The following is an 11,876-nucleotide window of genomic DNA, read 5'->3' as shown; positions in this document are numbered from 1 at the left end:
TTCTCAGACTCAACATTTGTTGCAACTTGTCTGAACCACTTCACTACATCACACACCTGATTGCTGCGTTGTGGAATAGTCTCAGCTACAACCCTTTGGCTCTGTTTCCTAAGACAGTGTGTTGTCTTAGTAAAATCATCCCTTCCCCTGGATGGCTAGATTCTCACATCTGGTGCACCCACCATTACAATATAGAGTCTGTAGGTTCTTGAACTGCTAAAATGATATTTAGGGTTAGCACAAATAATCATAATAATCAAGACTATTCGAATAGTCACATATTATGTAACGTATTTCGCAAGCGAAGCGCTCACACAAGCGAAGTGATCACTAAACTTCCCACCTAAAATTAAGGAATTTACAAGATAATAACTCAACAACAACTTCATAATATATATTAAAAATGTATTTCTAGCCTTTTCTATTTAGTTGAATTCATACCTAATCATTTACAAATAATCTATTTAGTAGTTCTTAAGATATTAAGTTTAGGACTGAAATTTAGACTAGGTCTTTATATTTCAATATCTTCCTAGTCTAATTGCTTTAAAGCTTAAAATAAAGGAATCTACATGTATATATAAGGATACACACACATTTTTAGAATATATTATGAAGTTGTTGTTGAGTTATTATTGTTACAGCTATTGGCAGAGCTATTAGCCAAGTAGGTCATGCTACAGGACCCCACGTCACCCTGCAGAATAGGACTGTGAGAACTGTTGGAACTTGTACAGTTCCTACAGTTCCTACAGGTCCTTAGGGCAGAATTTAGGATGGAACTGTGAAGACTGTTGGAACTTGTACAGTTCCTACAGTTTCTACAGTTCCTTAGGATGGAACTGTTAGAACCTGTAGAGTTCCTTACAGTTCCCTTTTGTCATACTGACATTCGTTGCACTCAGTTTGCTATCAAACTCAAGAGCAAACTTAGAAATCTCCTCCTCAAACCTACAAGTCACCATACATATTTTGGCTTATCACACCAACAACAAGAGCAATACTACTCAATGATTGCTGCAAACTCTTCTACTACATCTGTTTATGCTACATACATCACGGCATATCATTTGAACACTCATTGAACAAGTTATTACGGAAAGGATCTGAGTCGGGCAGGTTACGGTCACATGATAAGAGTTAAGGCAGGTTAGCCGAGTCGGACCCGTTTCGGGTACTTAAGGGGATTGACCCAACGGGGTCCCTCTCCCTCAGTGATGGAAGGTATCTGAGTCAGACAAGTTACAGTCACGTGGTGAGAGTGAAGGCAGGTTAGCCAAGTCGGACCCGTTTCGGGTACTTAAGGAGATTGACCCAACGGGGGTTCCTCTCTTCATCTTTTTTGTATCCTTCGTAGTAGACCTATAGGATAGCATCTGTTTAGCCTCCGACTCGCACTCTCATATGCTATTACTGTGAGCTGGGTGCCCTGTGTCCTTACATTATACAAAAATGATCAGGCCTGCCGGGGACGGCTTCTGCGTCTTGTTTTGCATGTTGGAATCCATTGTAGGTTGAGGGATTGAAGTTCGAAGTGCCTGGCCCTGATTTTGAGTTTGGCCCATGTTGTTCGAAAATGACTTTGGCTTCCTTTTGTCTTCTTGTTCCTTGATCCGCTGAATGTTCTGGTCGATGAGCATGCATTTCTTTGCAAACTCGTGAAGTGTAGTAGCTCCAACTTCAGCCACTAAGGCTTTCTGCATCTGTTGGTTGACTTTGAAGCGCAAGTCATCCAGCAAAGTTTCTTCAGAGTAATCAAGCTCTGTCGTGAGCCTTTGGAACTCAGCCCAGAACACAGGTGTTGTTTCTCTGATACAGCTTTCGATACTCAGTTTGAGCTGTGTGCCTTCGATCGGGATCACTGAAGACTTTTTCCAAAAGTTCGAGAATTTCTTCTGCTGTCTGCAATTTGTTTGTAGAGTTTGGTCGAAGCCTTGGATTGACATGTCGAACTGCCAGTCCTCCCAGTCGACTCTGAATGTAGCTCATTTGTAAAGTCTGTGTTGGAAAATGATCAATGTTGGCTTCGAGCTTGAGGCGAATTTTCACAACCCAGTCTTCAAATGCTGGCTCTATCCCATCTGTGAGGATTGGAGGGTCTGGAATCCGAGCTGACAGTCGACTGTGAGAGTGGTGTCCTGGTTCATTCTTCAGAGCTTGTTGGGTTTGCTTTTCAAGATATTTCTGAATTGTTTGTTGCTCTGTGATTTGTTGCTCGTTGCTCTGGATCAGTTCCTGTAACTGGAGAATGGCATCATCCTTTTCAGCCAGTATCGAATTTGAGTCCTCTGCTAGGGCCAAATAGTCCCGAAGAATGTTCTTGTGCAAAGTCCATGCCATTTTCTGGTTGGCGACAGATAGTTTCTGGAATTCGTCAAAGGTTTCAACATTCCATTCAGCCTTTTCATGTCGATTTGCAAGTATAGATTCATGTCTCTCTTGAGCTGTTTTGCCCAGAGTGTGCAGGAAGGTTTCGGATTTGAAATTAGGATCATGAAGTTCATTGGTTTGGTTTGCAGAGCTTGGAATTGATGCTCCTTCTGCCAGGGATTCCTGGTCTTGTTCTGGATCATTTCGAGCTGCCATTGCAGCTTTTTCTTCAGCTGTATAAGCCATAGTGAGTTGCTATTTCAATTTCGGTTTATATCGTCACGTCAGACACATATTGCCAAAGGCCCTATTGTGCAGTTGTTGGCCGTAGGAGCCACTCGAGAGGAGTGCACTTCCCTCAGAGTTATATCCTTGTCGAGGGAGCGTTGTAAAAGGTCTGGCTTGCGAAGGTGGTGTGTGTGTGTCGAGCTGACTGTTGAAAGCCAACTTTGAGGGGTTGCCTCGAGATCGTCCTGGAATCGACTTCAGGATAAGGTTTCTGGTTCTGGGGTTTTCAAAGAGTGGATTTCGATTTCGATTTCAGAAGAGGGTTCAGCTCAAAGAGCAGGAAAAGAGGTATAAGAGAGATTGAGTTTTATGTCTCGGTTCACCAAGGCATAGGGCGCCAGTTGGGTATTATGAATTAAACTCAATCTAGAGAAGAAAGGAAAGAGAAGAGGAGCACTCGAGCAGTGGCTCGATCTATATACAGCTATGTTGTTGTGGAGTGAATTCTCTTTAGCGAGACCAGTTCTGAGAATTCACTCCACAACTGAAAACTTCGCTCCAACCCCGGAAAGCTCCCCACACCCCTGAACCCCCACTCGAGCTGCAAGGCGCACTTGATATCGTAACAACATCCTCATGAAGGATTCGAACAACCCCCTACCTGGTCAGGATCCGCCTGATCCTAGCAGCGAAGTGATAGACAGCGTAGAGGAATGGGAAGTGAAAAAGATCCTTGCTGTAAGGCTCCGCTGGAAGCAACTACAATACCGGGTTAGTTGGGTAGGATACGATCCGGACCCGGAGTGGTACCCAGCATCGAACTTCATGAACTCTCCCCATAAACTCAGAGAGTTTCATACGGAATACCCAGATTTACCAGGTCCACCTCAGGAACTACTCGGATGGGTTTCGGCATGGAAGGCGGGTGAGGAACAAAACTACGATCACGGGAGGGACGACAAAGCAGAAGAAACAGAGTCCTTGCTATCTACAACTCTAAACTAACTACCCTCTGAGCCAGGGCGCACTCACCACCGTAACCCTTGTGGGAGCCACCCTTCCCAAACATCTCACCGGCGTCCCAACAAGCGGCTACCACCATGAGAGACGAAGGGTTGAAGCGAGCCCACGCGAAGAGTCGGGTCCCCCCCACCTTTCCCCCCCCTTTTCCCCCCCCTTTTCCCCCCCCCTCACTCCCCATACTCCGCACCAAAGGTGCACTCCCCCTCCCCCTCCCCCTCCCCCTCCTTCCTCCAACCAGCATGGACCGGAACCGTCGCGGCAGTGGCAGCGACCGCAGGCAGCTTGCCCACAGCCGCCACCACTTCCTCCAGGAGAGCCGGCACGCCCCCCTGCTCCGTCCGAAGACGACGCAGAGACGACCGGATTTGCTACACCGAGTCAGCACTGAAACAGCACGAGAGAAGGGGCATACTCATGGCAAACCCCGCCTCGATGGCGGCGCGCGTGGCGCGAGCCTCCTCGTAGGAGTCTCGCTCTGCCGCAGAGTGGAACTTTGGAACGCTCTGGGCGGCCACAAGAGCCACCCGATTTGCCTCCACGGCAGCAGCGACGGACGCAGGCGTGTGCCTGGACTCCCTGAGCTTAAAGGTAGTTCCAATGGAAACGCGTGCCCAATCCGTTCCAACACCGTAAATGGTCCGACCCATTGTTGGCCCAACTTGCGGCTAGGACGAGAGTTTTTCTAATTTTTGGTCGATAGGTACACTCTATCTCCTACGTCCCAGTCGATGGCCCTTCGGCATCGATTCGCGTGCTTAGACATTTCCTCTTGTGCCTTTGCCATGTTTTCCTTTGCGTGGACCCATGCGGTATGCATTCGGACTGCAACTGCCTTGGCTTCCACTCGGTTTAGGGTCTCCCAGGGGTTGGTGATTTTCAGAGTGTTCGAATCCCAACTCGTACGCGGATCGGTTCCGTACTTGAGTCGGTAGGGGGTCATGCCAATGGATGCGTGGGGGAGTGTCATTTGCACGCAGTCCATTATGGGGATGAGTTCGCTCCAGTTATCCTGGTAATGGGATACGAAAGGCCTCAGTCTCTGATCAATGTATCGGTTCATGATTTCCGTCTGTCCATCGGTCTGCTTATGATAGGCAGTCGACAGCTTAATCTTAACGCCGATAATTCGAGAGAACTCCTGCCAAAAGGATGATACGAATTGGGGTCCACGGTCGCTTACAATCGACTCCGGAGTGTGTCTGAATCGGTATATCCATTCGATGAACAATTGTGCCAATTGCCTGGCAGTTGTGGTTTTGTAGCAAGGTATGGTCACTGAACTCTTTCCGAGTCGGTCCATAAACACTAAGATGCTATCGTATCCATGCTTGTCCCTTGGGAACTCCTTGAAGTCCATGGTGAGGTGTTGCTTGGATATTCGGGTACGGGTAGTGGGTGTAGGAATCCTTGTTGCTTAGTGACATTGGTGTGAGAAAGCCGGCATGTCACGCAGTTTCGTACATACCGTAAACAGTCCGTTTCCAGTCCGACCCAATGATACTTTGTAGCGAGCAATTGGTAGGTTTTCCTGCCACTTGGATGTGCTGACGACACTTGATCGTGCGCTTCTCGGATCAGTTACGTACATTGGTCGGTGTGGCGATTCACACATAGGCGGCCTTTGTACAGGAGTAGCTGGTCGTTCATCGCGAATCCGTCTGGTAGGGGTTGTTTTGCGCGAGTCTCGGTGAACGACTTCCGATTGTCCGCACATAGCGCCTCTATTAAATTGAAGGGCACCTGTGCCTTGGGGGTGTCCCAAATCGAAGCGCTCCATTGTAAGAAGGTATGTTCTACCCCATCGCTGAGAGGAAGGATTTTCTCAGAGATGGTTGATTTCTTATAGCGATTCGGAGGGTACTCGGTGTGCATTCGTGATAACCCTGGAATCGAGGGAGAACGAGTGTTCCGAAGAGGCAGCAATTGAACTGTCTCGGGGGTGTTTCGCATGTGAGGCGTTCGTTGCTCCGTAGCTTCGACTGTGGGTATGGGGGCATCCCCCGTCGGTGTGGACAGGATTCTGGTCTGGGCTGCCGTCAGGGTAACTAGTAGATCCTTGACCTCCTGTATCTGTGCTTTGAGGTGGGCCATTTGACTCGGGATGTCTTCGGATGGCACAGCGGTCGTAGCTGCAGCGGTGGTTTGTCTGGTAGTCATTCTTGGCAGTTGACTGTCGTTGTCTTGGGGTATGTTTGATGTCGGCTTTTTCGACATATTGCCTCGGGTGTGTATCGGTACCGATACGAAAGAGCTTGACTTCCGGTAGCTCGTAGCTATCAACGCTCTTGTCCACAATTTCCTCTGTGCTAGGAGGGGGTTCTTAAGGATCTCGTATCCTATTTGGCGCCAACGCGTCGGCGACTTTACCAGCTTGTTCTGAAGAATCAAACCCTGATCCACTGGCTGTCCGTGAGATCTCTGGAATCATGGCTATTTGAAGTCGTCAGGTCTCTCTTCCAAAACGTCACCGAGTCGCGGTCGATGTCGTAATGGTAGTTCTCCCGAGTCGTTCTGATGTGGGATATTATTGAAGTACAGCTGTATCGACCACCGCATCAAGATCCAGCAAAAGAAATGCTCATGAAACTTGGGAAATGCTTCATATGCCGACAAAATGGACATCGAACTCGAGACTGTCCCCAGAAGCTCAAAGCTCAAGTGAATGAGGTATCTACAGCTGAGTCTATCATTGATTCGGAAAACGAATAGCCTCTAGACAAGTCATCACTAGAGGCAGTGCAGCCAGAATTGCAGCTTCTTCCTCAAGATCCAGTTTTGATCCAGACACCCCTTTCTTAGCTACTTGTAGAATAGGAAAATACAAAGCTATTGTCCATGCATTGATCGATACTGGTGCCACAGGTGGAAACTTCATTATGCTGCTGATGCAGAAAGAATATGTGAAATCGAAGGGATAGCCCCAGTCGAACTTGTGAAGCCAAAACAAGTTGAAGGATTCAATGGAGAGGCTGCCCCTGCTATAACACATGCTATATATCCTCGACTACAAGTGGGAGAGCATGTGGAAAGCCTATGTCCATTATTCATTACTTCGCTGGGAAAACATTCCATCATTCTCGGGAAAGCTTGGATGAAGCAACATGGAGTTGTTCTTGATATGATCAATGATCAAGTCCTCTTCACTGGAGATTATTGCAACCATTCTATACCAGATCGAGCCCTCGAAACAGAGCCTATATCTAAAAGCGAAAAGACAAAGGCCAAAGAAGAAAGCCAAAGAAATGCCTCCTCCGGAACCTGCTCCGAAAGTGGAAAAACCAAAACCTTGCACCATAGCAATGATTGGCGCAGCACCATTTCGAATGCTCATGAAGCAAAGAGGAGCTCAAGTCTTTGCTATATCAATGAAGGACATAATCGAGCACAAGAACAAGACCAAAACTAAAGAAATTGACTCTCGACTGATCCTTCCGAAGGAATTTCATGAATTTTTGGATGTTTTTTCAAAAATGGCAGCAGACAAGCTACCTCCCCATCGACCTTCAGACCATCATATTGAACTCGAAGGTGATTCAAAGCTGGGATATGCACCACTCTGGAATATGTCAAAGGAAGAACTTGATTTGGTCGAAGAATATGTCTTCGAGCACTTGCCAAAAGGGTTCATTGAAGCAAGCAAAGCCCCATACTCTTCACCCATTATGTTTGTGAGAAAGCCAGGTGGTGGTCTTCGATTCTGTGTTGACTACAGGAAGCTAAATGCCATAACGAAAAAGGATCGATATCCCATACCACTCATTGATGAAACGCTGGCCCAAGTCATAGGAGCAAAATATCTCACCAAACTGGACATTCGACATGCCTTCAATCGAATTCGAATGCAGACAGAAGAAGATGAAGACCTCACTACATTCAGAACTCGATTTGGATCCTACAAATACAAGGTCATGCCCTTCGGACTCACAAATGGTCCAGCAACATTCCAGAGGTACATGTTACGGCTATAGTAACATGATGTCATGGTTACAGGGCCAGGGCCTAGTAACGTGACGTGTGAGTCACATAACGTGACGTGTGAGTCACATAACGTGACGTGTGAGTCACAGTGGGAAGCGGGGTAGGCTGCCATGTGACGGGGCTAATGGATAGTTGCAGAAACTAGTGGATATTGGATAGTTGAGCTATCCACGAACTATCCTGAATATCTAGCTATCCGCCAACTATCCAGATTACCCATGAGGCACGACGCCACTATATAAGTAGATAGTATTTCCTTAGATAGGAGCTTCGTGCTCAACTCAATATAGTATTTGTTATATACTAGTAACGTGTTACTTGAAGCCTTTGTGTCTGATCCCCTGCCTCCTCTGATAAGTAAACCTTTATGCAAGAGAACCTCTGTCTTCTATCATTTAGAAGTCAGCGTTACAGTACATGAATGAAACCCTCATGGATTACCTCAACCAATTCGTCACCGCATACATGGATGACATTCTTATCTACAGTGCTACTCGAGCGGAGCATACAGAGCACATAAGGAAAGTCCTACAGAAGCTTCGAGAAGCTGGACTGCAAGCAGATATCTCAAAATGTGAGTTTTTCGTCCAAGAAACCAAATTCCTAGGACTCATCGTGGGAGTCAATGGCATTCGCATGGACCCTGCAAAGGTTTCTACTATATTGGAATGGCAAACTCCAAAATCGCTCAGGGATATGCAAGCTTTCATTGGATTCTGCAATTTCTATCGAAGGTTCATCCGAAATTACTCCAGCATCATGAGGCCATTGGTGAACCTTACCAGAAAGGATCAGATATTCGAATGGACTCATGCATGCCAAACTGCATTCGAGCTGTTGAAACAAACAGTCACAGAAGCTCCCGTCTTGAGGCATTTCAATAGAAACAAGACAGCCTATGTCGAAGCAGATTCCTCAGACTTCATCTCATCAGGAGTCTTGTCACAAAAAGATGATCAAGGGGTTCTACATCCAGTGGCATACTTCTCGAAAAAGCTAGCACCTGCAGAATGCAATTACGAGATATATGACAAGGAATTGCTTGCAATCATCAGATGTTTCGAAGCATGGAGACCAGAACTTGAAGGGACAGATTTTCCAGTCCAAGTCTTGTCTGATCACAAAAGCTTGGAATACTTCATGTCCACCAAGAAGCTGACAAGAAGACAAGCTCGATGGGCTGAATTCCTCTCTCAATACAACTTCCAGATCATCTATAGGCCTGGGAAGCAAAATGGAAAAGCAGATGCTTTGACTCAAAGGCCTGGTGACAGACCAGAAGGCAATGATGAGGATGATCGACAAAAGCAACAGCTTCAGGTGTTGCTACCACCTTCGAGGCTACATCCAGACATTCAGAAACTCAAAGAACAAGGCCAAACAGCTCAGCTAGCTCCAGTGGAAACTCATATCAGAGAAATGACAATTCTTGAGAAAATCCAAAAGTCTCAACTGGAAGACAAATTCTGCAAGGCTACACTACAGAAGCTTGAGAATGGTGATCGAACAAGCAAAGAGGTTGCATTGGCTTATTGCGAACTCAAAAACGGCATGCTAGAATATCAAAATCGAGTTTGGGTGCCAGAAACCATTCAGGTGGACTTGTTGAGAGAAGTTCATGAACAACCTTCTATGGGACATCCCGGAGCTGGAAAGATGCTGCGAGTCATGAAACAGCACTATTACTGGCCAAACATGGACAAAACAATAATTCGATATATCAAAAACTGCCATAGTTGTCGAAGATCGAAACCATCTCGAGATTCCTACAATGGACTTCTACAACCAATCCCTATTGACAGTCGACCATGGATGGATATATCAATGGATTTCGTGACAGGATTACCACTCTGTGAAGGGAACAATGCTATCTTGGTTGTTGCATGCAGGTTGACGAAAGAAAGACATTTCATTCCGTGTTTCGCTGGGCAAGAAGGGACTACTGCAGAAGCTACAGCACAGCTCTTACTTCGACATGTATGGAAGCACCATGGTCTACCAAACTCGATAATATCAGACAGAGGTCCTCAGTTCATTGCAGAAGTCTGGAGTTTGCTCTGCAAAATTTGGAAAATTTCGGCCAAACTTTCAACTGCCTTCCACCCAGAAACAGATGGACAGACTGAGCGATTCAATGCAGAGCTCGAACGCTACTTGCGAGCTCATGTGAACTATCTTCAAGACAATTGGGTTTCATACTTGTGCATGGCGGAGTTTGCTGCCAACAGTTTGCCATCAGATGCAACCAAGACAAGTGCGTTTTTTGCGAACAAGGGCTATGAACCAAGAATGAGCTTCGATACAGAGCAGCAAGCATATCACGAAGCCAAACAAGAGCACAAGAACATAGCTCAGACCATGGCAAAGGTTTGGGAGTTTCTGCAGGATGAAATCACGCTCTCGCAAGCAAAAATGGAACATTTCGCGAACAAGAAAAGGAAACCTGCACCACGCTATCAAGTGGGAGACAGAATATGGCTTTCAACTCGAAATATAAAGACACAGAGGCCATCAAAGAAGCTAGACCACAAGCAAGTGGGACCTTTTGAAATTCTAGAGCGAATTGGGCAAGTTGCATATCGGCTCAAACTTCCAAACAGCATGAAGATTCATCCAGTATTTTATGCCAATCTATTAAGACTTGACTCGAATGATGCAATCGAAGGGCAGCAACAGGAGCCAGAGCCTCCAGTCATTGTCAATGGCGAAGAGGAGTGGGAAGTGGACGAAATCCTCGACTCAAAAGTTATTCGAAAGAAGCTTTTCTACAAGGCAGCTTGGAAGAACTATCCACCAGATAAGACATGGTATACTGCAGAGAGCTTTGAAAATTCTCCAGAAGTTACCCAAGCATATCACAGAAAATACCCTCAGAAACCAAAATGAGAGCTGGAGACAATTGTTTTTTTTTGAAAATGGGATTTCTTGATCAGGAGATCAACTCTGGAGTAGGGGGGGGGGTAGTGTTACGATATCAAGTGCGCCTTGCAGCTCGAGTGGGGGTTCAGGGGTGTGGGGAGCTTTCCGGGGTTGAAGCGAAGTTTTCAGTTGTGGAGTGAATTCTCAGAACTGGTCTCGCTAAAGAGAATTCACTCCACAATAGCTGTATATAGATCGAGCCACTGCTCGAGTGCTCCTCTTCTCTTTCCTTTCTTCTCTAGATTGAGTTTAATTCATAATACCCAACTGGCGCCCTATGCCTTGGTGAACCGTGACAAGTTCTAGCTTTGAGAGAATTGGAAGGACGACATACTGGTGATAATCAGGCAAGACTAATTATGAGAATTATTGAGGAGTATGGAATTGCCTCGAAGGTTGGCTATTTTATGATGGACAATGCTGAGAACAATGAAACTATGATGAGAGTGCTTTCTTCCTGCAAGTTATTCTTGTTAGAAATAGCTATTACCAATAACTAACTATATTGTTTAGTACTACAGGAACAGTATCAAATCGAATACAATCCAATTCACCACTGACTTCGTTGTAATGGTCATATTATCAATTTAACTGCTCAGGCCTTTCTCTTTTCAACTGAAGAAGAAGCCCTATCACAAGAGAACAATCAAGGCAGTTCTGATACTCCTTCTGAGCTTGAAATGGAGAGCTGGCGTCAGAAAGGTCCTCTTGGAAAGCTTCATAATATTGTAGTATATATTCAAAGATCTCCACAACGAATTGCTGCCTTTGTCAAGCTCAGTTCTGGCAAGCGTCTAGTCAGGGATAACGAGACTCGATGGAACTCCTGGTATGCTATGATCGACTGCACTATCCAAGAGCATATACACTTGGCAATTGACCTATTCTGCCATCAAACTGAAAAGGATATTGAGGCTGATTGGCTCTCCCATGAGGACTGGGTCTTACTAACAAATATCCACCACTTTCTTAAGTTCTTTCATCAAGCAACACTAGCAACAGAGGGCCAAAGGGCAACAATTGAGCATATTCTCTCAACAATGGAATTTCTACTTGAGCAGCTTGAACTTGGCAAACTTGTGTATATCAACGATTCTCATATTAGCCCTTGTATCAATTCAGCCTGGTCTAAGTTAGACAAGTACTATAGCCTGACTGAACGATCTCCAGCTTATATTGCAGCCATGGTATTAGTACCCTTTCAAAAATGGACTTGGATTGAAGACAACTGGGAGAGCACTTGGATAGTAACAGCAAAGGCATCTATGCAGCTATTTTGGGACGAGCAATACAAGCCAACACCTCAACTAGCAATGCCATCAAATGAGCTAGTACAGGAGAAGACTGAGCATCAAATC

This window comes from Pseudogymnoascus destructans (assembly GCF_001641265.1).
Source record: "Pseudogymnoascus destructans isolate 20631-21 unplaced genomic scaffold scaffold_17, whole genome shotgun sequence".
NCBI classification, from domain to species: Eukaryota; Fungi; Ascomycota; class Leotiomycetes; order Thelebolales; family Thelebolaceae; genus Pseudogymnoascus; species Pseudogymnoascus destructans.
Note: the sequence above shows the minus strand (reverse complement) of the source record.